General features: G+C 35.9%; 1 long non-coding RNA gene across 1 annotated transcript in view; it reads right to left on the reverse strand.

Annotated features, from left to right (window-relative positions):
* Positions 1-24,794, reverse strand: part of LOC127558396 (uncharacterized) — a 44,484-nt gene extending 19,690 nt beyond the window's left edge. The window contains exon 1 of the long non-coding RNA XR_007952799.1: positions 24,697-24,794. This is a non-coding gene — a long non-coding RNA (uncharacterized LOC127558396). The remainder of the gene's footprint in view (positions 1-24,696) is intronic.
* Positions 24,795-27,738: the final 2,944 nt, after the last annotated feature.

Below are 27,738 nucleotides of genomic sequence, written 5' to 3' on the forward strand. Positions count from 1 at the left end.
AGTTTGGGCAATAGATAGTAGGCCATTTTATTTGGAACTAAAATTTGGTGAGGGAAAGTCATCTGAAAGGATTTTGAAAAAAAATATTCAGTAATAGATGAATATGTGATTATTATTTAAAAAAAAATTTAAACAAAAAACAGAAAAAACAAACAAAGGAATACAAAACAAAATAAAAGAGAACACTGTCATGAGCCCAAAAGAACATCAGGGAAGATTCGAAATATACAACAACAAATTATCAGATCAAGTATATACATATATGTGTGTGTGTGTGTGTGTGTGTGTGTGTGTGTGTAAATAGATATAGATATTTCAGTAGAAGAAATTATATTCATGAATGTTCATTATGCTGTTGCTTTTAAGAATGATGGACCCCTAGATCATTTGTGTGGGTTTTTTGTTTCATATTTGTTGCTTGAACAATCAAATTCACACAGAGGGTTCAAGAACTCAAAGCAACACTTTAGGACTATGATATATTGAGATTTATTTGTCATCACCTATATGAGGCCACTGTACCCAGATGTTTCAGGAGGAGAAAATAAGGCTGTTGACCTTACACAGATCTCTCTCATTCAAATACAATTAACTTGCATGTCATGGGACTATCTTCTTTATGTGGTAGTCTTCCAGAACGAAGGACAAACAATGACATCAAGATCAATTTGTAAGCTATTAAAACAGTCCTAACACTACCCTGGTACTTTCCAATAGACATTGCAAAAGTTGTAGACAACATCATTATTTGAACTTCTGCTAATTAGCTTCAGAACTCAGGCTGCAATTGTTATCTTTTGCCTTTATTTTACTCTGTGACCCTTATTCATGGCCCCTGAATGCCTTGCAAAGGCACATTCAACCACAATTTTGAAGCCCCCACCAATTTATGTTTCTCAAACCAGAGGATGAAAGTAATGTTCAACATAAAACTACCCCAAAAAATTCACAAGAGAACTTCCTACGACAGAGCAGGGACCCCTTTCATGAACTGACACCCAGAGAGCACCCACATAGGGAACCCATGGTTCCAAGACTATATATGTGGGAGAAGCTTTCTACAGATAAGCTCTATGGGTAAAGACCAAGTATAGTTCTTTATTAGGAGAACTTAGGCAATATCAGAGTTTGTGGAAATTCTTTTAAGGATTTGCCAAATATGATTTAAGGCAATATAGATAGCTAACTAACCTTGAAACCAGGATGATCCTGGTTTAAGCCTTGTCTTTGATGCCTACTGGCTTTATGACTCTGGTCCAATTATGTAACTTCTTAATGCTCTAAGCAATTACCCAAGATTATATTGAAAAGAAAGTACTGATCTACATTTGAAAGATTTTCCTCTCCTGGGAGATCTCTAAGCCAATGTAATCCCAGGTCCAAGCCCAGTCTCTATCAAATTATATTATATTTATTATTATTGTAGAATATGTGACAGGGAAATTGTTTCTTTAGATTTTATTAATTTGAGGTCCATTTATATTACCCTGGGCCCTGGATGGGGCATGTTTTTTTGCAAAGAACTCTTACTCTAATATTAGGAATACTGAGTTTAGTCTTGGTAAGCCTGACTCCTCAAAAACAGGAAATTTCTTGACAGGAAAATTCTCAAAATTTTGTCTCATTAGGCCCCCACTTAAGACTAGACCTCCAGGAAATATAAATTAAGACAACTCTGAGGTATCACTATATACCTTTCTGATTGGCTAAGATAACAGGAAAAGATAATGATAAATGTTTGAGGGCATGTGGGAAAATTGGGATACCAATACATTGTCGGTAGCATTGTAAACAGGTCCAATCATTCTGGAGAGCAATTTGAAAATATGCCCAAAGAAATATCAAAATGTGCATATCCTTTGATTCAGCAGTGTCTACTGGATCTGTGTCCCAAAGAGATCATAAAAAAGGGAAAATGACCCACATGTGCAAAAATATGTAAACACCCCCTTTTGTAGTGTAAAGGAATTAGAAACTGAGTGGAAGCCCATCAGTTGGGAAATGGCTGAATAAGTTACATTATATGAATGCTATAGAATATTGTTGTTCTATAAGATACAATCAGCAGGATGATTTCAGAGAGGCCTGGAGAGACTTACATGAACTGATGCTAAGTGAAGTAAACAGAACCAAGAAAACATTGTACACTTGATGACAACAAGGTTATGTGATGATCAATTGTAATGGATGTGCCTCTTTTCAAGAATGAAATGATTCAGGTCTATTCCAATTGTCCTGTGATGGGACATCGCCATAGTGGGTACTTCTTCCTGGCTCAGTTGCTAAAAATTCCTCTTTATAACCATCACATATAGTGATGGACCAAGCTGAAGTCAACATTTGTGCTTGTCTTTTTGGCAAGAGGTCAGTACAAATGTCTCATCAAAAAGGGTTTAAGCTCTGTCCAGCTCCAGAGAAAAGGCTCTGATTCTCCCACCTGCCACATGTATAAGTAAATGTTTTGCAGTCAAGATATCACTATTCATTGAACTCAAGAATCAGATCCAGCAAAAGCCTATTAATTTCTTGATCATTTTCAAATTTTATCTTGCCTTTGTTTCTATATATACTTCATCATTTCCCCAAACCCCCCTTCCCCACACTCACATATATGGATCCTTTCCTTCTAACAAGAAAAAAAAAATCCCACAGTCAGATGACTAAAGCTACATGTGCTAATCTGCCACCAAATTCTAGGCCTGATATCTCCATGGATCTTTGGAGGGAAGAAAAGTTTCCTTTTCATAATAGACTTTTACAGATCTTAAGGTAGAAGAGACCTCAGAAACCATCTAATCCATCTTATTTTTTTTCTTAATGGAAATTAAAGCTTGAGCACCTTAAGTGACTTTCTCAAAGTCACCTACCTAATACATGTTCTTATTGTTGAGTCATTTCAGTTGTGTCCTACTCTTTGTATCCATATTTGGGGTTTTCTTAGCAAAGCTAGTGAAATGATTGGCATTCTTTTTCCTACTCATTTTTACAGCTGAAGAAACTGAGGCAAATGGGGTTAAATGACTAGGATCATCTGGCTGGGAAGTGCCTGAGCCCATGTTTGAACTCTAAAAGATAAGTCTTTTTGATCCAGGCTCAATGAGACTGAAAAGGACATTGTAGAGAAGATAAAAGGGAGTAGAAAGACAACAAAATGGTGCCATCCCCAAAGAGACTTTGGCAATAGAGACCACTGTATCTAAAGTCTTGAGCTCCGAGCACTGGTAGCCCTGGGTCGGTGTAGGCAGGGACTAGTCAATGAAAGCATCTTAATTTGGAGAGAAACATATGGGCAGAAGAAACCTGAGCTTCTCTTTGGCCAATCCTATGCCACCATTTCCTGGATTTTATTAGGTGATTATCATCATTTCTCTGTATCAGTAAGTTATAAAATATGAAGGAACAGTACTCAACAACAGAAAAATAAATGATTCTTTCAGAGCGATGTTTACTCTGTCTAGTCCTTGGAAAACAAGATTTATGAAGTAAGCAATGTGTGCTGAGTGGTGAATCTGGGAAATTATGAAAAGTTACAAAAGATATGAATGTTACAGTCAAGGGCAGAGGAAGCTAGAACAAAGACCTTGGGTGTCAGGAGAATGAGATACTAAGGACGTGAGCTCGATAATGCCAAAAGGATCATCTGGCTTTTCATATATAAAGGTGAAGTTATTATTATCCTCATTTTACACATGAGGAAACTAAGACTGAGTGATTTTCTCATGCTCTCAGCTAGTAGACAGATAAAAAACATTCTGTAAATACTTGCTACGTGCCAGGGAAGTGTAGGAGACAATATCCAAATTCAGCTCCTGCTGACTCCACAACCAGCATTTGCTGCCTCCCTAAATCATCAACTTGTCTCACTGAATTATTTGATTTTCCCAACAGTGCAAAGACACAAATTAAAAAATAAATAAATAAAATGTGGGCATGCTTTCCATCAGAGCTATACTTAGAAAATGTAGCTGACCAGCCTGTACTCCTGTGCCTAGGCAATTCCTTCCCTTCATACTCCTCCCCATTCCCACCCTACCTTTCCAGCACCGACCCAGGCTTAAGTAGCAAAGGCTTTATTTCCAAATCTGAGAGAACAGGGTGTTTGAGATAGGGTCTGGTGAGATATTTGAATGTTGGTTTTTTATTAATCTTAATGTTAATTTAAATGTTGAAGAAAAGTTGGGAGCAGTGACTGGCTATGTAATGAAGGGTGGAGATTCATGTCATATAACTTCTGTAATATCCAATTAATGGGGAATCAGAGGAGGGACTGATGCTTCAGGATAGGGAATAGAATGCTGCCTTTGGTTTCAAAATGTCTACTCATCTAGGCACCCATTTTAGTAGAATGCAAAATAAAACTTTCCTGCATTCAAAAAAATATATATAAATAAATGTCGAAGCTGAATAATAATAAAAGTTCACATTTATATGGCATTATAAAGTTGGTCACATTTCTCAGAAAACCTTGTGAAATGGGGATTGAAAATAGTATCAGGGTTTATGAAAATGAGGAAACGGGTTAGATGAGGTTAAGGGTCTTCTTCAAAGCCACACAGGTAAAAAGTGCCAAAGCCAGGATTTGAAATTGTTTTTCCTCCATATTATGCTATTTCCCAGAAGCCTGGAGCCCAACTAAAGGGCCGTTGGTATTGAAACTACCTACTCTTGGGTACCTGGCCCCACTTAGAGAAGAGGTAACAGTAGCCCAGCCTTGTTGGAGCTGTACATCCTGACCAGCCTCCTGACCTTCCTGGGGCACTGCTTCTCATGGCAGTCTCCTGACCCGGCTCAGTTCCAGGCTGACTTGGACCAGCTTAGTGATATATTTATTCCTGGGCCTGATGGCAGACTTCCTCTGCCTCATACCCAAGTATGTGTCTTCCAAGTAAACATCCTGGGCTTGGCCTCCTCCCTCATCTCCTGAGACTTTGGAGGCTAAACTCCTGACCACCAAGTTGCCATGTGTGATGGATTCTGATGCCTTTGGCTCGTCCAAAGTCCAACTTGGACAACCTTGGTATTGAGACTATTCCTAGACCTGACCTTGGACTGCCTGCAGCTGTGCCTCATGGGGGACTGCCAACATGGCTCCCTCTCTCCCCTCCCATCAAACACCCTTGCAACTTGGCGCCATCTTTTCACTTCCAAATCTGAAGGTCTCACTCATGCTCTTGGGATTGTCCCTGACTCTCAGCTGCCCTCTAGTGGATTCTTTGTAGTACCACCCCATTGTCAGACCAAAAGTTAGAATTAGTCCCAACAAAACATGGAGGGGACATCTCTCTAGAGAAGACAAGGACAAGGTTGGAGACAGGAAATTGTCCAGAGGCAATTCTAGGTCTATTGTGTGCAAATTCAAATTCTGCATCAGACACTTGCTATTTTTGTGATTTTGAGCCACTTAACCTCTCAATCTCACTTTTTTCCTCTATAAAATCAAGTCACTTAACTGTTGTTTGCCTGTTTCCTCCTCTGGAAGTGACAAAGTGGGGATAATAAATACTTATCTCCCAGGGTTATTGAGAAGATCAAACAAAATTGCACATGTCAAGCAGCTTGGCAAACCTTAATGCTCTCTGAAAAGATTAGCTGGTATTATCTTTCACATGGCTAGTGGGACAGGTGTGGTCATCAAACTATAATTAGGACCAGGAAGTCTCTAAGGGACAAGGTGAGGTAAGAAGTGAGGCTGCTGGTTGGCCAGACCTTTTTTTATCAGAGCTTCCCTGGGGGATACCATTCCAGTTAAAAGGGCGAGCCTCCAGAGGAGTGGGGATATCTCATTTCCCTTGACTCAGCAGTTTTGGGGCAGTCCATCTACTTCAGAATAAACTGTTCCGGGCAGACAAGGGGTCAGACAGAGCTCAGAAAGGAGAAACTCGGGGGCCCTGCAGATGGTTTGGCTGCTACGGTCACTAGGCCAGGCCTGAGCCATTGTTTCTCCTGTCACTTTACTGGCTGTCCCCCATGCCTGTCATGTGCCCACCCAGCTGGTTTCAAGGCTTAGCTCGAGTTCCTTCCTTATCCTTCTTGCCCTATTCCCAGAAATGATGAAATTCTTGAGCCAAATTATAAGTGGTTTCTTTTCATGTGAAAATTATCGCAGAGCATATCAGGAACTGTGTTTCCAGTGAATCTTAGTGACTCCTAACAAAAATCCTGCCTTTAGGGGATATCATGAAGAGATTGGGAATAGAAGTAAATGACCCTGCGCTCCAGAACATCAGAAGGCTATCAACAAAATGTTAGATGCAAGTCATTTAACTATATGCCTGATGATTAAAGATAAGTCTAGTTATATCCAGATAGTGTCATCATCAACAGACTGGCCCCTAGGGGGATTATGTATGTATGTGTGTGTGTATGTGTATGTATAGACATATATATACACAAACACCCATATATACCTACATGCATACAGATGTAATAGGTAGGTATTCATATAACCATAATAACCCATTTAAATATCTACTAGGGGGTAGAAGCAGGACAGTTCACTTATGAAGAAGGATCCTCCCAATGGAATCATAAATCCTTGAAGTAAGGAAATGGTTACTGCAAAGGCAAAATCTTTGCTGAAGTAGGGTCAGCAGCATAATATTTATTTATTTTTATTTTTTATTAAAGGTTTTTATTTTCAAAACATATTCATGGGTACATTTTTTAACATTGGCCTTGTAAAACCTTGTGTTCTAAATATTAACTCCTTCCTCTGGATGGCAAGTAATCTAATATATGTTAAACATGTTAAAAATATATGTTAAATCCAATATATGTATACATATTTATATAATTATCTTGCTGCACAAGAAAAATCAGATCAAAAAGGAAAAAAATGAGAAAGAAAATAAAATGCAAGAACCACAAAAAAGTGAAAATGCTGTGTTGTAGCACACTTTTTAAAAATTAGAACAGTCTCTTGTTTGTTTTTTAATGTCATATTTTTCTTAGAGCTGAACAGCTCTACATTTGTACAAAATATACATTTTTCCCATCTAAATACATGGAGCCCCTGAATTCTGTCCATGAACCCTTTGAGAATCTGAGTACCTATGAATTAGAACCCGAGAACTCTTGACCTAGAACCTGAGAATATTTGACTTGACAAGCCATCATGATCATGAACCCTTGGTTGGTTGAGATTGGCCTACCTTTTCTTATACTACAACCCACTTTAAACATGTAACACAGTTACTTGGTTGGAAGCAATCCCAATTCACTGGCAATTCATTGAAGTAAAAAGTTAATTTTATTAAAGTCTATTTTGTTGGCCAAGGAAAATGGCATCTCCCTCTCCCTTTCCAATTTCAACATAGCATCTGCATGTGTGTGTGTGTGTGTGTGTGTGTGTGTGTGTGTGTGAAGGAAATGAGAAGAAACAAAAGAACTGTATTTCCTCTTGTGAAAAACCATCACAAATCCCCCTTTCCTCTGAATTGGGTTATAAGGAAGAAGATCCAATAAGAGTGAATCTGGGGAAGGGTTACTTCCAATCAGGCTTTAATTTCATGAACCTTCATGTCTTGTCTTTTTTGAAGAAGTTAAAATACATGCTAAGACATGCAAATGGGTGCAGGATTCCAGCAATACAAGCATTCTTTTCAACAATACAGATCATAGCTCACCTGGGGAGACTCTAGTCACGTGATCCCATAGGTTCAACAGGGTTGTGTGTGTGTGTGTGTGTGTGTGTGTGTGTGGAGGGGGGAAGATAACTTATTGTTCTTTTGACATAGGGAAAGGCTATCAGTGTCCTTGGTTATCCCTCCTTTATTCCTGCTACTGGACTGACTCAACTTCCTTTGAAAGCATAGATTTCATTGATAAGTTATTTCTCCTTCACAATTTCTTGTCCATCATGTGTTGCAGCTTGCTTATGCCTACCAGCCACCCCACCATTGCTTATTGGTCCTGCTAAGACAGTGTGCTTATGGCACAAAGATAGAATAGAAATAATCTCTGCCTCAGTGGCAATGATATCATACAATGTGATACAATACAATGCAATGTGATATGTTATATATGATGAGATATAATGCAATATGATGTCATACAATATAATAAATCTATAATCTATGATATCTATGTAATGTATGATATAATGTAATATGGTATGTCCATATGTACTTATATAAATATTAATCTATAATAAACATATGTGCTTATATACAGGTTTTATATATCATAGCATGGTATATATTATCTATCACATAGCATATAATACATCGTAATGTATCATATCACATCACATTTTATCATGTTATAGTTTGTCAGATGTTATCTCATCGCTAATGCCTTATCACTATTCCTCCAGTTGAAGAAGCTCCCTCTCCTACTGCCAACTGGCATCTCTTCTTCCACTTATAGGTTAAGAGAGATGTTCAGGACAATAAGAATTTGTGTGATTGGTTCAGGGTTACCTAGAGCTATGACATTTTAGGAACGTGAACTAACTCTGAGGCTGTCTCCTCATTTAAATGTATACAAATATGGATGATGGTGATTATATGTATGTGAAAGACATTTACATCCTTCCAGAGGTAAGTACCCTCCTGAAGTGTCTCTCTAAGGTAAATACAAGATATTCTGGGTGAATATCAGCCTGAGGGGAAGGGAAGAGGTGAGTGCCCAGAACAGCCTCTTCAAACAGAAGACTAATTATGACTTGCACCACAGAGAGAGACAATGCTTCATGGCAGACAGGGAACTGGATATGGAAGTGGGAAAATCTGAATTTCAATCTGGCCTCTAATAATTGCTTCCTGAGGCCAAGTGACTGGATCTCTCCAGGCCTCCCATTTTTGGACTATAAAATGAGGAAATTGTACCCTGCAATTCCCTCTTAGTCTATCATTCTATGAATATCTATCCTGGGTCTCTTCCTGATAAAGAGGCGACTTTGGTTTACTTCAAGACTATACTTGTAAAACAAAAAGCCTGAGAGCTTCCAGGAGGCAGAAAAGACTTTGAACAGTATTCTGGACACAGACTTTTGCTGTTTTCTAAAGATCAGCTTGGCTATGGACCCACAAGTTCATCTCCCCTAGCTCCAACCTCTAGTTTGAATCTTACAACACATAATCTCCAGAAAACAAAGCTTTGCATGTAGCTCCCACCATGTATTTTCTGAAATTCCTTCCAATCCCTGACCCTGATGACCCCCATAAAAATGAACCTATGGATAAATACTTTACAATTCAGAAGATTCACCTATGGTTTACTTTAAACCATTGTAGGTGATGAAAAAGTCTCCATGTCTTAGTAGCCAGGGTCATGTGTTTCTGTGACAAAAAAAATTCCAACAAAACTCAATTACCTGGTGGCCATCCCACCAGGTGGCAAACCCACTCTAAACTTAACCAGACTAGTTGTGGGGAGATTGGCAAATATTCTGTAGTGTAGACCATTTTTGACTTTGTCTCTTTTGGTGAGACCATCCAGAATAATCACTCTGTTGCCATAGTCTGTGATTTGGGGTCATATTAGGTTTTTAATATGTGCCTGTTCCTTCCTTCCTTCCTTGTTCCTTCATTTTTTCATCCCTTCCTTGATTCCTTCCTTGCCTCCTTTCTTCTTTCTTTCCTCCCTTTACTCCTTTTCTTTCCCGCCTTCTTTCCTTCCTTCCCTCATTCCTTCTCTTTACTTCCTTCCCTCACTCCTTCTCTTTCCTTTCTTCCCTCATTCCTTCCTTCCTTCCTTCTTCCCTCTTTCCTTTCTTCCTTCTTTTCTTCCTTCCTTTTTTCCTTCCTTCCTCCTTCCCTTTCTCCTTCCCTCCCTCCTTCCCTTTCACCTCCCTTTCTTCCTTTTTTCTTCCTTCCTTCCCTCACTCCTTCTCTTTCCTTCCTTCCTTCCCTCTTTCTCTTTCTTTCCTTCCTTCTTCCTCCCTCTCTCCCTCCATCTCTTCCCTTCCTTACTTCCTTTTTTCCACTCTGGAAATTGAATATGCAAGTCTACTGACTATTTCTGGCAGATAGGTAACACAGCAAATAGAGTTCTCGGCCTAGAGTTAGGAAAACTTGAGTTCATTGGGATTTTAGACCGGGGTTGGGTGACTGTGAGCAAGTCACTTAACCTACTTGATTCAGTTTCCTATTTTGTAAAACAGGGATAATAATAGAACCAACCTTCCGGGGTTGTTGAACGACTCAAATAAGGCAATGTTTGTAAAGCTTTTAGCACAGTGCCTGGCACATAATAGATGCTCTATAAAAGAATAGCTATTATGATTATAACTTCATTTTTTGCCATATAGACAAAAGAGGCAAAGTAAAAGTTTGTTTTAATGACAAAAATCACTATAAGATTGAATTCAACTGAACCTTTTGTGCAGTAGATACAGCCCAAGTACAAGTATCATTTTCTGGGTCTACTCGAATAAGTTATTTAATATATTGGTGTCTCGGTCCCTTCATCTGTAAAATGGAGATAATGGGGTCCTGACAAGACTGCCGGCAAGAATAATTGATAAGAGTAAATGCACACGATTTTTCAGTTAGGAAAGAGCTCCTCAGCTAAGGGCTGCGGGGTAACTGTTGGCAGCTTTGTTGTTTCATTATACAATCCTTCTGGTAGAGAAGAGCTCTTGGCCTAGAGACGGCATGAAACATGTCCCATGTGAGAGATAAGTTGCTAAGGTAACTCTATTTTCTTGCAAATACTCCGCTAAACAGGAGCCTGAATCATCAGTGGTGTAATTTATGGTTGTCATATTTAGTGAAATTTTCTAAAGTTTCTATTCTGTGAACTTTAAAAGAAATGTATAATGGAGGGAGGATGAATTCTAAATCTTTTTTCCTCGTGTCACCGTCATAAAGCACCATAACAGAGTCATCAGTTGCACTTGGAAGTTAATATGGCAAATGCATCTCACCTTTCTATCAATCTTCTTCCAAAGCTCAGATGTGCCTCCTCTGTCAAGCCTTTTCTGGTCTCCCCAACCAGAGGTTATATCTTCCTCCTTAAATCTGTCATGCCATCCTGATTGTTCTCAACCTAAGGATTTGTCGTGTAATGATTTTATTACGGTTATTTGTCTATGTCTTAGGCCACTGCCTGCTGACTAGACCTCAAGCTTCTATAGTCCAGGGTTTCTATGATTTTTCATCATTGTATCCAAGTAGGCCCTCAATAAATGTTTGTTCATTGATGGCATTGGATTAGATTGGATTCAATATTTGAAGGTATGATAAAACCTTGGATTTTTTACTAATTCCGAATTCTGTGATGAATTATGTTGGCTTAAAATTTGTCTTTGTAACACCAGTGAAAAGGGGGATTTCCTACAAAGTCATAGTAGGAAGAAATTGGTAGGGAGACATTTAGTACAGTTCAGAAATCAAGCTGTTTTTCAGTACCTCACTGATTATTTACATGCAAAACAAATGCTGATAATTTCAATTAGCCTTCAAAATGAATTTATTTATATTGCAGTATTGTTTGAACTTGTATTTGAAACATTTTAGGACTTCAGCAAAATGGATGTTATGAAGCTGAAAGAAAAGGCAAAACTATTTCATTTACAATTAATTTAAAATCTTTTAACTTCATTCTAAAATCTTGGATTAAAAAATTAATATTGTCACTTAAATATGACCCCTTTTGTAATATTATATGTTTTACTTAGTGCTTTTATTCTAAGAAGGGGTAGTCTTCAGAAACCGGAGATCTGTGACAGAAACAGGATTAAGATCCTCGATTTTATATGCTAATCTGAAGGGATTTATAATCCTTCCTCACTTCTCTTCCTTAGAACGGAATGATGTGACTGTCTCCTTCCTCCTTCAAACTCAGTTGTTTTCCCTATAATAGTCTCATTTTCTTTGTCTTTTCTGTTGGCTTACCATTCATTTTTCTTCCCTCTCTGTGACCTATGTCTTCCTCATCTGCTCCTCTCAAGTCAATTATCATCTTGATACAGATAACTCCTAGATCTATACCTCACTCCTTCATCTCTTTCAGCCTATATACCAGCTCCCTCCTGGGTGTCAGCACTTAAATGTCCATTGGTATCACAAATGTAAAACATACAAAAAAGAAACTCATTATCACGCTCCTTAAATCTGCTCTTCCCTTCCTCCAAACTTTAGTATTTTCATACTCCTCAATCTAAATTGGCTCCCTGGAGAAACTCTCACTTCTTTACTTTGATCATTCATGCTCCAAGACTTATCAATTTCATAATCACAACAAATATGGCAACCACTTACTAGGTCCTTACTTCCTTTCACTGCAATAAACTCTTAATAATTGGTATTCTTATCTTTACTCTCTTTCCCTCTCTAAATTAAGCCTCCACATTACTTATCAAATAAATATTCTCAAAAAATAGGTCTGACTGTGTCACTTCTCTGCCCTAGAAATTTCACTGGCTCCCTATTAACTCAGATAAAATACTAATCAATTTGTCTTATATATATAATGCATTTTAACAATCTGGCTCTAACCTATTTTTAGGGCTGATTACAAATTATTGCCTCTCTCATACTCCTCAATCTAAGCAAATGCCCTTTGTTTTTGCCATTGCCCTCTCTTCCTTTGTATAGATTTATTCTCATTCTTAGAATGTGTTTCTTTCTGATTTCTTCCTCTTTCAATCTTTAGCTTCTTTTAAAACTCAGTTCAGAGGTAATCAAATCCTTTCTTAATTTCTATATCTGTTAGAGTTCATAATTTTCACAAATTATGTTTTATATACTCTCATCTTTGTAAACAATGTATTCCTGTAACACATAAGTACTATAATTATGTATAGTAATACTGTAAGATATTTGATCAGAGGTGCTATTTATCTTTTGTTTTATATCTCCACTTCCTTGAATATATAAATTATTGGATAAGTGCTTGATTATATGATTTAAAATGCATCGATTCAAAATGTGAATTATCCTGGAAGTTAATATGGCACTTCTCTTCAAGAAATATGAAACATAGTCACTCAGATTTATAAAAACAAAACCTAGGAAGTCATGTAGTCAACTCCATATGGGTACAAGCATTCCCTCTACAGAATAAAAAAGCAATGGCCATTCAGCCTTTGCTTGGAGACATCTATTAAGGAAGAAAACCCATTGGCAACAGCAGTGGCTCTTTTTTTCTTCAGTTATAGGAGGTTTATCTTTAGGTTCTTGTTCATCATTTGTTTTCTGATATATCATGGGGTGATGTGTTGGCTTGTACATGAATTAGGCTTAAGTGAAACAGAGTTACTCAAAGTCATCAATCTCACTTTCTTTCCCAGAGTCATTGAAATCCAGTGATAAAACAAAAGTCAAGACAACTGGTAATCGCCTAGGATGGGCATCTTCAATGTTTGAACCTTCATCTGCCTTCATGGCCATTGAGACAATTGTTCTCATCTTTCCCTTCCTCTGGGAGAAGTCTTCACATACTTGGAGTATACAACCCCTTAACTCATTGATGGCTTTGAGGCCTGTTGGTCATCCTCATCCTGCCTTAGCCCTGTCTACCAATGATATTATTGGGTGTGGCCACTGTACACAGTACAACCTCCAGTTTCTTGGAGACACAGATCCTTAAGTAAATCCCAAGGCTAAGACTTTGCAACTTTCACCCAATGCTTCCAATTTTGCCCTCTAAGGTCAAACAAAGCAAGTTTAATCTATCTGAAGGAAAGCCCTTCAAATCCTTGGACCTGCCTTGGAGGGGCCCAACTCTGTCTCTTCTTATCTATGTTAAACAACTCCTATTGCATTAGCACTGGTTTTCTTGTTTCATGCTGCACAGCAAATTATAGGTCAGTTTTGTGAGTCTAAACAATATCTGTGAAATTTAAAGTTTGTTTTTTTGTTTTTTGTTTTTTTAAGTTAAAAGGACTCAAGGCTTACTCCATTTCTTTTTCTCTCCCAATCTGGAAACACAGCTTCACTTGATGATCACAAAAATTGATTTTTCCCCCTAAGAAAATCAGAGTTGACAGAGCATATCTCTCTGTTTTTTTAAATGGCTTGTGATTCATTTCAATTCAATGCAACAAGCCTGATCTTGGCAAAGTCTAAAACAACACAGCTACAATGTCAAAAAAAAATTGGACTACGATCAGCTTAAACATAAATGTGCAGGTATTAAAAAAAGCATCATTTTCAAACTATCTTCTGCTCTACTTAGTATTATCTTTAGAAATCAGCCCTTATAAAATGCTTCCAAATGGAAGGGATTAGGGCATCGGAAGATATTATATGAATTTTATCTCAGAGAAAACTGTGAACACTATTTCCAATGAGATCTAATGAATCTTCTAAAATTCTACTCTGATACATTATCATGGCATGGCAATGGAAATGCCCCTGGGCTCCTAAAAGCTATGCCAGCAGAGTGTCAGTTCTGACATGTTTTACTACAAGATAAAAAGCTTCTAAGTATAGGTCCAGTGACCAAAAAAAAAAAAATGTCTGCCATCTGAGGATGCCCAAGCAATGGAGGGAGGAAGTACAGGAACTCATTAAAGAGTCTACAAAAGGTAAGTAAATATGATGGTCCCCATCTATGAAGAGAACACCCATTTCAGCTTTCACCACCAGAATAATTGCCTTTTCATCTGGAAACTTCGTTCTGCCAAACTAGCTCTCCTCTCTTACTGAAGAAGTCTTTCTGAGGACCTCCATTTTGGAGATAGACACAGGCTAGCCAAATCTTCTTTTGTCTCTTTTGTCCTTCTGATTCTCCTAAACTTTGTTCCTGTTTCCCTTTTTTTCCTTTTGCTCTTTTTATATTTTGTCATTCCCCATTAGAATGCATGTTCCTCAACAGGAAAGATTACCTTTCTTTCTGCTTGTATTTGTGTTCCCAGTGCTTAGTATATTGTCTCACATATAGTAAACTCTTAATTAATACTTGTTGCTTGCCTGTTCAATAGAGTCATAGATCATTGAAATAACAACATGACAACAAAACCAGGCCTTTATGTGATAGCTCAACTGATGATTCATATCCATCCACCCACTCTTAAATTTTTTCTTTATTTAAAATTTATTTTCAAAGCGGATGGCAGCCAAGATGGTAGAAGTCACTGGAATTCATTGGGATTCTTCAAAATTCACTTCCATACAACTATAAAATAACACTTCAAAATAAATTCTGGAGTGCAGAAACAACAAAAGGATGCAGTGAAACAATTTTCCATCCTGAGACAACTCAAAGGTTGATAGGAAAGATTTATTTCAATAGGGTAAAATGGAAGTACCATCCAGCATATATAGTATCCAGGCAAGCCAATAGCAGATCATGCTCCAGCAAGCCAACATCCAAATCTCAAGCTACACAACAGCAAAATTCCATTTCCCTGGCAGGCCAGTGGTGAGGCCTCATGGGCATGGGCCAGTGATAAATCCCCAAGCCCCCAAAACAAGAAGCAGGTCAGTGTTACCTTTACCTCAAGAGTAGAACCTAACTTTAACAGACAGTTAAAAGTCATGAAATGAGCTAGAAAATGAGCAAAAAAAAATGGAGAACTTGACCATAGAACATTACTGTGGTGACAGTAGATATCAAATAAAAACTCAGATGAGAACAACAATGTCAAAATGCAAAGTTTCAAAGAAAAGAATTTTACTCAGGTCCAAAAATAATCTCTGGAAAAGCTCAAAAAGGTTTTAAAAATTGAATGAGAGGTAGAAGAAAATTGGGGGAAAATGAGAATTATGCAAAAGCAGAATTCTCTCAAAAAACATGGAAAGACTTCCATGAACTGATGCAAGGAGTACTATAAACAGTAATATTATAAGATGATCAGCTGTAAATGACATAACTATTTTAAGCAATGCAGTGATTCAAGACAGCTCTGGAAATATTATGATGAAAAAATGCTATCCAAACCCAAAGGAAAAAAAATGATGGTGTATGAATGCAGATTGCAGTAGATTTTTGTTTAACTTTATTTTTCTTGAGAATTTTTTTTGTTTGTTTTCTTTACACCATGATTATTATGGAAATGTTTTACATGTCTACACATGTATAACCTATATTGGATTTGCTTTCATTTTTCAATAAGGTGGGGTGGTTAGGGAGAAAGGTAGAGAATCTGAGACTCAAAGTTTTAAAAATGAATGCTATATATTATTTTTTACTGGGGAAAATAGAAATATTGAATTAAAAAAAGAAATAGACAAAATAAATATGTAAAGAGGATGACAACAATTACACAACATATCTAAATTTATGGGAAGCAATACTTGGGAAAAAATTCACTAAATATCTACATCAATCAAAAGGAGAATGAGCAGATTAGGGAATTGGTCATGCAACTAAAAAAAGAGACGCTATAAAAATAATAAATGCAAACTTCCTCATTAAAGACCAAATTGAAAGTCCTGAAAAATCAAAGAAGAGATAAATAAAATTGAAAGTGATTAATTTGACTAAAAAAAAGAAAAAAGAAAACTAAATTATCAGTATAAAACATGAAAAGGATGAATTAATCACCAATAAAGAGCAAATTCAAACAACTATTAGGAGCTATTTTGCTTAATTATATGCCAGTAAATGTGACAATCTAATTAAAATGAATGGATATTTACAAAAATGTAAATTACTCAGATTACCAAGAGAGGAAATAAAATACTTAAATAACCCAATTTAGAAAAAGAAATTGAAAAAAAAAGCCATCAATTAATTCCCTAAGGGGGAAAAAAAACAACTCAGGGTCTGATGGATTCATAAGTGAATTTTACCAACATTTAAAGAACAATTAATTCTAATACTACATAAACTATTTGAAAACTAGATAAAAACAGACCAATTTTGTTAATAAGTATTGATGCAAAGATTTTAAATAAAATATCGAACAGGAGATTTATTATGAGGACCTTACCTTCTGATGAGGCCAGATTTATACCAGGGAAGAAGAACTAGTTCACTATTAGGAAAACCTATTAGCATATTTGACCATATTAAAAACAAAAGTAACAGAAATCATAATTATCTCAATAGATGTAGAAAAAGCTTTTAACAAAATACACACCCATTCCTATTAAAAACACTGCAGAGTATCGAATTAATGGAGCTTTCCTTAACATGATAAGTATAATCTGTCCAAAAACCATCAGAAAGCATTATCTGTAATGGGGATAAGCCAGAAACTTTCCCAATAAAATCAGGAATGAAGCAAGAATGCCCATTATCACCACTATTATTCAATATTGTACCAGAAATTCTAGCTATTGCAATATGAGAAGAAAAAGAAATTGAAGGAATTAGAATAGACAATGAGGGGAAAATGATCACTCTTTGCAGATGCTATGATGGTATATTTAGAGAATCCTAGAAAATCAACTAAAACAACCCACTTGAAATTATTAACAACTTTAGCAAAGATGGCAGATATAAAATAAACCTAAATATATCATTATTTCTATATATTAACAATAAACCCACCAGAAAAACATAGAAAGAGGAATTCTATCTAAGATAACTGTAGATAATATAAAATACTTGTGAGTCTACCTGACAAGACAAACTGAAGAACTATATAAACTTCCTGTATAAAACAATTTTCATACAAATAAAGTCAGATCTAAACAAGTAGGAAAATACCATTTGCATATAGATAGACCAAGTTAATATGCTAAAATTGATAATGCTACCTAAATAAATCTATTTATTTAGTATCATACAATCAAACTACCAAAAATTATTTCATAGAAGTAGAAAAAATAATAAAAGTATGGAAGAATGAAAAAACAAGAATATTCAGTGAATTAATGAAAAAAGTGAGAAGGAAGGTGGCCTACCTGTAAAAATTGATCTCAAACGATATAGCCTCCCGACTCTAACCCTAAATCTGTAGTCATCAAAAAGTATTTGACACTGGCTAAGAGATAAAGTAGTGGATCATTTGATTTAGTGATGGGACTGGAGTCAGAAAGACTTGATTTCAAATTCAGTTCCTGACATTCTCTGGCTTTACAATCCTGGAAAAATTGCTTAACTGCTGACTATTTCTGTTTCTTGCTCTATAAAATAGAGATAATTATAGCACCCATATAGCACAGCATGATTGTGAAAATCAAATGAGATAGTAATACAGTGTTTGGAACATAAACAAAGTAGGTGCTTAATAAATGTTCCACTTCCTTTTCCCACTACTACCATCTTTGCCTCTTTTTTTTTAGTAGTAGGTGTTATTTTCTTCAGAATCCTCATTTTTTTTCCCTAATCAGTTCTATAATATCCTATGTTCATTCCAAATTAGTATGCTCATTTTCTAGCTCATTCCATTGTGCTTTTTGGTACTGCTCTATTCTTAGTAAATTTATCTACATCCTCAGACTTTTCAACCAACATTCATTCTAATTCTTACCTTTAGTGGAAATTTATATTTCCCCCGAGAATGCTTCCTTCCTTGCAATCACTTACATTCTAGACCACTAATTCTTCTTTTCACATCTGTCAAGACCAAGAAGAAGGATAGGCATTTTTTTTTTTGCCCCTGCATTATGTCCCAAATCCAGATGAGATTTTGAGATCATTTCTCTATCATTATTCTCCAATAAATTTTCTTCTTTTAAGATCCATGCATTTTCTTGTTGATATTGTCTACTGACCTTTACTCAGCTCATTTCTCCATTTTTTCCCCTGTTATTTACATCTTACTCTCCACTACATCCGTTTCTATCAGCTTCAGGACTTCATTATTTATGTTGACAACATCTATGGTAACTGACCACACAAGTACTTAACCTCTTCTCTCCAATGACCTACTTCCTTATTCCTTCATCTTTATTCAGCAGAAATCACCACCGCTAATGCCCCTATTCCTTCTCTGGAGCTCCTGAGAATTGCTTGAGAAAAGCATAAAATTTAGATTATTTTATCAGCAATTGGACATAACTGCAGATGAGCTACTACTGATATTTAACAATCTCTTTTATTTTTATCACCTCTCTACTTCATTTCTGCTAATTAATGGTTCATGTCTCTTTATCTCTCTCATTATTCTTATATACTATCCTCTTATTTCCACAAGAAGATAGAGACTGAACAGTAAGATATTCCTCATTTCCTGTTCTTCATTTTTCAAAATTTTCATTCTTCTTCCCTCCTGTGACAGTCAAGATTGTGATCCTGTGATTCAAGTGTAAGATGTGTATTTTACCCTCAATCATATTTACTTATGCCTCCTTCAGGACTACTCTGCTAGCCTCTCTCTCAAAAATCCTCAAAAATTCTTCTGCTTTATTTGCTTCTTCTCATTTGTTTATACATATACCCTGGCCTTTCCTAGTCTAAAACAACAACAACAACAACAAAAAAAAAAAAAAAAAAAACGATAAAATAAAAGCATTCTCATAATTCCATCACATTTAGTTCCCAAGTCTTATTTCTTATTCCATTCACTGATGAATTTTTTTGGGAAATTGTCCAGACAAGATTTCTGCTTTCTTATTACCTAATTTTCCCATAGTCTTATGCAACTAAGCTTCCACTCCTATCATTCTACTGAAATAATTATCTCAGAAGTCATCTGTGATCTACTCATTGTCAAATCTTATGGCCTAATTTTTGATCCTCACCCTACTTGAACTCTAAAGTTTTTGACACGATTGAGTTTCCCTACAACATTATATTCTGCCCTCCTTGGCTTTAATGACTCCACACTTTAAATATCTCTTTTTATCTCTCTAATCAACCCTTCTATTTACTCAAATCTTTCTAACATGCAATATGGACATTTTCCAAGGATTTGCTCCGGTATCCCTTTGTCTAGTCTATTTAATTTCATATTCTTTAATGATGTATTGACAATATCATTTAATACCACACATTTGATTACCAACTTTATGAAAATGACCCCCAAATGTATAAGTCCCAGTCCTGATGTCTCCTCTGCAAACCATATTTTTATACTTAATTGCTGACATGACACATCTATCTAGAAATTACTAAGCCTCAAGCTCAACATGTCCAAAACTAAGTTGATTATCTTTCTCCTTAAACTTGTTCTATGTTTATATTTCATTATTTCTATCCTAAGTCTTCTCTCCTGTCCTGTTCTCTCTAATCCTGTCCTATTCTTTCCTGTTCTGTCTTGATCTGTGCTATCCTGTTCAGCCTTCTTCTTCCTCTCTCTTTTCTCCTTTCTATTCCCCTCACTTGGGGAATACATTTCAGTTGAGTTCGTTTCTAGCCTGTTAAATCCCAAAACAAGTTTTCTAATAGAATCTCCTCTTCGGGGTTTTGAGTCACAATGTATTTCTCCCTCATCCCTCCCAACTGAATTTGTCTTGGGGGTAAAATGATTTTCAGGTATATTTTAAGTCACTTTCCTCACGAACAAATCTTGCTACTTCATACAAGTCATCCTGACTGTACTTCATCCTTAATACAATTGTCAAAATAATCTTTCTTATTCAGATATCTAAAGAAAGGGAAAACACAAATGGGAAAAGGTTTTCGGCAACATGCCATATCTCTACTGAAGAAGAGAAGACTTAGCAGGAGAAGGCAGCTTTTTTCAAGAATGTCAAGGGCTGTTGTATTGGAGAGTGATCATATGATCCTAGATTTATCTTTGAAATGGACCTTAGAACTCATCCAATCAAATCCTTTCACTTAAAAGAGGAGAAAATTGAGATATTTAATGGCTTCTCTATACTCAGGCAGCAAAAAGTGGTCCTGAAATTTGCCTCCCAGGATCCTGATTCCAAACTCAACATTATTTCTGTTGTACCTTAACATTCTCAATATAGTCCCAGAGAGAAGAACTAGGAACAATAGGTATCACTGCAAAAAGAACAGTCATTGGTCAACACAAAGACAAACTCTCTAATGATCAGAGTAAGCCCAACTGAAATGGATGAAATGGACTGCTTTGGGAGTCCCTCCTTGGGAGTATGCATGGTTCAAGTGTATTTATCATGCCTCAGAAAAAAAATTCTTATACAGATTTATATTAAAATAGATAGATTCTGAGGTGCCTTCCAAAACTGAGGCTGGAATTTTGTGAACTTATTAAATTATTAATCTTAATGTCTATAGCCAATAATTGGAATTTGGATAGCTACAGATATATCAATCAAATTTGTAGAAGTAGAAAATAGAGTAAAATTTCATTTGGAATATAAAAAGGGAAATAATAGGAAAGACAAAATGTTTAATTAAGTAGGTGCATAACATTTCCTGATCTCAAACTATGTTGCAAAACAGTAGTTATTAATAAAAAAGGAGTCATGAAACTTATTTGTTATTCATTAAAAACAGAAAAAGAAGATTAATAGAATATCTGAGATAAGCAATGTGGCCAGAAACAATTAAACTGAATAGCCCAATGCTCAAGAAATTAAAAAATATAAACGAATGGAGGGCTGGGGACAATGCCTTATTTAGCAAAAATTGCTGGAAAATTTAGAAAATAGCTTAGCAGAAAATAGGTTTAGATCAGTGACAAACACCATATACTGCAATAGATTCTGAATGGAAATGTGAACAAAATATTAAGAATAACTTCATAAAAATTTTTGAAGAGAATATGAGAAAGAATGTATTCACAACTACAGTTGAAGGACAATTCTTAACTAAACAAGAGATAGAAAGCATCAAACAGAAAATTGTCAGTTCCAATGGTAAAATTTTAACACAAATACGATAAGAAGGGAAATTATCCATTAGTCTTTTTTTTTTTTTTTGCATCAAATGTTTTGGTGAGTCTGATAGTATGTGTGTGTGTGTGTGTGTGTGTGTGTGTGTGTGTGATGTATGGCCTTTAGTCTTTTACTTGGGGGCATATTTATATATAGTCATAGCACATATGTGTGCTATACACATGTAATTCACTCAAATAAATATCAAATAATTTTGATCCATGTCATCAGAAAGAGCTTTCACAGTAATGAGATCACAGTGCCTTTTTGAGTTTGGGTATAGGAATACTTGAAAGCCATGAATAATATTTTCTTATTCATTCATTTATTCTTTTATTCATTCAAAAAATTCTTGTAGTGAACTTATGATGAATAAAATACTGAACTAATCTAGCCATTATTTATTTTCTTGTTTGTTTGTTTTATTCCGTAGAGGTAATATTTTATATAGCATTTTAAAATAGGAATGAATTTAACGTCTGGGAAGATAAATTTTTGACATCAATAGTTAGGGGATGGTAAGAGGAGGGACAAACTTCACTAGTAATTGGCAAGCCAAGTCAAGCACCAAGCATTTTTAAGCACATGCTATGTTCTAGATACTGTGCTAAAATATTGTCAGATCATAATGAGTGAGCTTCCTAATTTGGAATAAGATTATGATAATGTTTTTATATCGAGTTTATGTTCAATGATTTGCTGATGGTCATATAACTAGTTCATGTCATTGGGAAAACGCAACCCAAGATTTTGGAATTCAAAGACCTAGACTCTTTCATTAGAGCCGACCTCTTTGTTACTTTCTATCAAAATCAAGAACATGTTTTTGTTTTGGTTTTTCTCCTTCTTATCCATACCCATCTTTTCAAAGTACTTATACTACTCTATAGTTACTTGCTGCTGAAAAATCTTCTTACTGGCTAATCAGAATTTCACTCTGGCATGTTTTCCTGAAGCATCCATCCAACAATGTTGCAGGTCCCATGTAGGATCATAGATTCACATAGATATTTAAATCTGGAAGATATTTTAGATGCCATCTTATCTATTAACCTTTTTACAGATGAAAAACTGAGGTCCAAAGAGGATGTATCATAAGATAATAGATTTAGAACTGGAAGAGATGTTTGTATTTATTAATCCAACCTTTGTATTATAAAAATGAAGAAGCTGTTATCTAAAAGTTATCTAACTTGCTCAAAATCATACTGTAATTGATCAATTAACAGCAATTAAACATTGTACAAAATGATTTAGATACAAAGAAAGGAAAAAAAAACAACCCCGTCCTTAAGGAATGTAAATATCAGTGAAGGAAAACAACAGATTGAGATCCATAATTAATTAATTGTTTGATTTTCACTTTGGAAAAATAACATTGGTGACTTAGAGGAAGTTGGATTAAAATGGAGTCCAATTAAAAGATTATTGCAGTAATTCAGAAGAAAAGTGTTGAGGACTTAAACTATTGTTGGGCTAGCTGAGGGAGAAGAGGAGAATGTATGGAAGAGATGTATATAAAAGATATACCCCCAAATGAAAGGCTTTTGGAAAGAGGAAGGATGTAATGTGGAGACAAGGAAGGCTTATGGAGCAGTGAGTACAAAGACAGGATGACTGAGAATTTAGTGTTCTATTGGTTGTGTTTTTGCCCTTTGTTCTCAAAGAGGATCAATGACATCAGAATGGATGTCTTGACTTGCAAGTGAATTAGATTTAAGTGAAGTAGAACCATGCAAAGTCATCAATCTCACTCTCCCCTCCAAAGTCATCAAAATCCAATGGAAAGATATAGTTCAGGATGACTGGCAGTGGTCCAAGATGCAGTTGGAGAACCTGGATTTTTTAAGTTAAGGTCTTTCCCAGGTCCCAGTTTGTCTGAGTGTGTAGAGAGGAGTAAAGTGAAAGAAGACTGGAAATGGAAAAAAGGCCTGAGTCATGGAGCCTTTAAAATGATCCTTTTTGATTATGGGAGTATTAGGAGTCACTGAGCTAGGAAGTAGTATGTTCAGATCCATAATTAATTAATTGTTTGCTCTTCAGATCTATACTTTAGAAAAATAACATTGGTGACTGAGAGGAAGTTAGATTAAAATGGGAAACCAATTAAACGATTATTGCAGTAATTCAGAAGAAAGGCACTGGGGCTATGGTTGGGGCTATCTGAGAGAGAAGAGGAAAATATATAGGTGAGAGATATGGTAAGGCTAAAACCAAGTTTGATAATGGATTACATGGGGATAACGATGCTTTTGATAGAATTGGGGAAGCTGAGAAGAAGAAAATGTTGGGAAGGGAGAGAAGAGAGTACCTTGTTGTTCTTTGTTATTTGACTATATATTTTGTTTGAGATGACTATAGGACTCCTGGTTAAGATGTCTGAAATAAGCTGGGAATTTTGGAGAGATTAGGACTGGATATTTAGATCTAGCATCATGTGCATAGAGATGGGGACTGAACTATGGAGAGCTGATCAGGTCACCAAGTGAGACAGTATAGCCTTTATTCTACCATCTTGGTTCCACTGCTGGGACATCTACAATTAAAAGGCTAGTAATGAAGAACCACAAAAGGAGACTAACTGGAAGCAGAGATAGGATGCGAATGAGATCCACTACTTCCAAATTTTCCACTATATCATATTCTGCTACAACATACAGGAGTCTGAAATATAACCTTTGCCCTCAATCAGCTTATACTTTGAGGGAGACAAGGATCATATACCTATTATAGCTGGCTAACAGTACAGTGAAAGAAAGCAGAGAACTGTGATCTGACATATATACTAAACACTAAACTAAGAGATCAGAGAAAAGAGATTCTTGTCTTCAGATCCTGGATTCTTGTTTCATTCATTCAGTTTCATTTTTGTTTACTTCTTAATTTGCGAGTTTTGCATTTTAGGAGCCATAAAGAGTGGACACATTATATTGCGACATTTCCTTTCTTGGATAATAAAAGGTGCCCATATTAACCTAGAAGGAATGAGTTACAATAATTGGACCATTAATCACATAACAGGTTTTAACATCTATTTCTGAAGATGTCTTTTTGAGGTTAAAGATTTCTTTAAATGTTAATAAAATCAGCTGGCACTTCCTACCTGTCTGACCATCTGTTGACTCCAGACTAATTATTGCTGATGAGTTGATCTTTCTGTTGAATTTTAAAGTTCAGGTAGAGATGCTGTGTTGTTCTCCCATGTTCCTGCTCCAGTGACACTTAGCAGCTGGGGAACATTTGTATAAATAGATTAAGCAAAATTAGACCTGGAATAATTTCAGACTATAATTAGAAAAGTTTCAACTTTAAAAATGAAAAGGTTTCAACATAGTGTTGAAAGTCACCAGGTAAATATGACAAGGTGGTAGGAATACCCATGAGTTATCAAGTACAGAACTGTAGTCAGTACAGGCATCTGAATTCTCATGTAGAGATTATTTGAAAGGTAACATGGTGTCGTGAAAAGATAGCTTGATTTAGATTGCAAAGACCTGAGATCAGATTCTATTAAACACTCACTAACTGTGTGATCCTGAGCAAATCATTTACTTGTCTCAGTTTTAGTTTCCTCTCTTATAAAAAGAAGATAATACTATTACCTAATTTGTGGTAGTCTTGTGAAGAAATAATAATTTATGTTATAGTGCTTTTAAAGTTTTTAGGTATCTTTACATCCATGACCTGTTTTGACCCTTGCAACAACTCTGAGGGAGATAGTGATATTATTAACTCCATTTTGCAGATAAAGAAATTGGGGTTATGAGAAATGTGGTGTTTGTTATCACAAAGCTAGTTAATCTCAGAAACTCTATATGAATCTGATATCCTTTTAAGTTTTGTGCTGTATCCACAATACCCTGCAGTCTACCATCTTGTCAACCATATAAAGCTTAGAGATGTGAGTTGTTATTGTCCTCAATCCATCCAAAAGTGGTTCCTCAGGACCTCTCATTTGGCAGGGAGAAAACATGTAGTATGGAATAGAGCGTTAATTTCAAGGTCAGAAAGCCCTGACACATGCCAACTGTTTGATCCTGGAGAAGTCATGGATTCTCTCCATGCCCAAAGCAATGCGAGAAGACCCTAAGTTTCAGAAAAAGTACCCAGCAACTTTTATAGGAGAAGGAAATTCCCTATACAATGCCTTCCCCCCATCTTATGATCAATAGTAACCAATCCTGTCAAAGATAGAAGAAAAGTCGGGGATCGTGCTCAGTTTTCTCCAAAATTGAAAACTTAGTGGGAGAGATAACAATAATCCCCAGAAAGCTCTTGAAGAACAACATAAGCCTGTGCACAATTAAGGGTTACATGGAAGATGCTAGGTCCAGAGAATAGAAAAATCAATATATGAGACCAGAATATTAAGGGAAGATTTTATGAGGAAAGTGACAGTTGAAATAGATGAACAGGTGGAGGAAATTGCAAATGAATGGGTGTAGAGAAGAGCATGAGCCAGGGAACAGAGATAAAATTAATACTCTGTGTGTGTGTGTGTGTGTGTATCTCTGTGTGTGTGTGTGTGTCTATGTGTGTGTATGTCTGTTCACATGCAAGTGTGTACAAAGATTGGCCTGATTGAAATTAATATTCAGTTTGGAGAGGGATAAGAAAAGAAAAGAAGGATATTGAGAAGAAACTTGAATGCTGGGGATGGTAGTTTAGGCTTAATTTACAATAAAAAGACATTTTTCAGCCTCTGCTAAAAGTTGTATGATTAGATCCTGGACAATGGAATTTCAGCTCAGAGCATGGATAGCTCTATCTGCTGCCAACTGATGTAGAAGAGGCATTTAATGGGAAAATTAGTCTGACAGTTGATATATTGATGGAGACCTGGAGAATACTTAAAGGGACAGTTAACAAGATAGTATCTGAGATTAGGTCTTGGCTTTAAAATATTAAATGGCTTAAAATATCAAAATAATGAGTTCTTGGAGGCTAAAAAATGAAAAACATTTATCTATTTCAGTTCTTACAAATCTAATCAAAAGGACATAAACAAAAGAGGGAAGAAATTGTCTAAACTATCTACAATACTAGATTTAAAAAGAGAGAGAGAGAGAGTAGCTTCAGTGTAGGAAGACAAATCCAGAAATTCAAAGAGACAAAATTCCAGAAATACATCAAGGAAACAAAATTAAAATATGAATGCAAGTGTCTCTATACAAATTTACAATATATGGGTTGTAAGCCAAGGGAAAAAAAAAAGATATATTCAAGTATTAGAAAGCAAATTTGACTTCTGGGTATAACTGAAGATTGAGTTGGAGCCTTTCACTAGAATAAGGCTTTGGAAAAGTTATAGCCTAATGATGTTTTATGTTCCATTATAAGAAACATAATAAGTAATGGGAAGCTGGGTCATTACCACTGTATATTATTAAGAGGAACTCTAGGAGACAGGGAAGTATATGGAGCAGAGCGTATCAGGGAAATATTTGGGTGAAACTCAGTGGGTGAAAAAAGTAGAAGCATTATTGTCATCAGAGTCGACAGAAAAAAGAAATAGATGAGGGATATAAGAAAAGATCACAAGTTTGGCAGAATAGTGATGGAGTATTTCATTTAATTATGGGAGCACTCACTGTATGCCAAAAGTAGAGTAGTTAATTATTTCTTGACCTCCTTAATGATAATTTCACTCCTGAAAATCTTGGGGATTTTCAGCAACAACAACAATGAAGGGAACTCCTATCTTGGATCTAATTATTATCAACAAGAAAGCATTGGTTATTAGAAATGGGAATCTTAGAGGAGGGGGATAGTTCCTACTGAATCTTTAATTTGTGATCGGAAAGAGAGATAATCTCAATAAATCTTACATTTAGGAGATCATATTTCATAAGTTTCACAGAAATAAAAGAAACATTTATGGAAATGGTATTTAATAATCAGGTCATGGATTATTTAGAGTTAATGTGTAATACATAGCTACCAAAGATTTTTTTTTAACGATATGGACACAAAAAGAAAATGAGGTACAGGTAGATAATGAAGACTGAATATAAAAATTTAGCATGATCCTATGAAAATAGTGTCCAGTCATGTTTTAAAGTTCAGTGAAAACTTTGAGCTCTATTGGGAATCTAAGAGTGCACAGGATCACCACTAAGGATGGCCAAGGAGGATTTGAAAGGAT

Source organism: Antechinus flavipes, chromosome 3 (assembly GCF_016432865.1).
Source record: "Antechinus flavipes isolate AdamAnt ecotype Samford, QLD, Australia chromosome 3, AdamAnt_v2, whole genome shotgun sequence".
Lineage (NCBI taxonomy): Eukaryota > Metazoa > Chordata > Mammalia > Dasyuromorphia > Dasyuridae > Antechinus > Antechinus flavipes.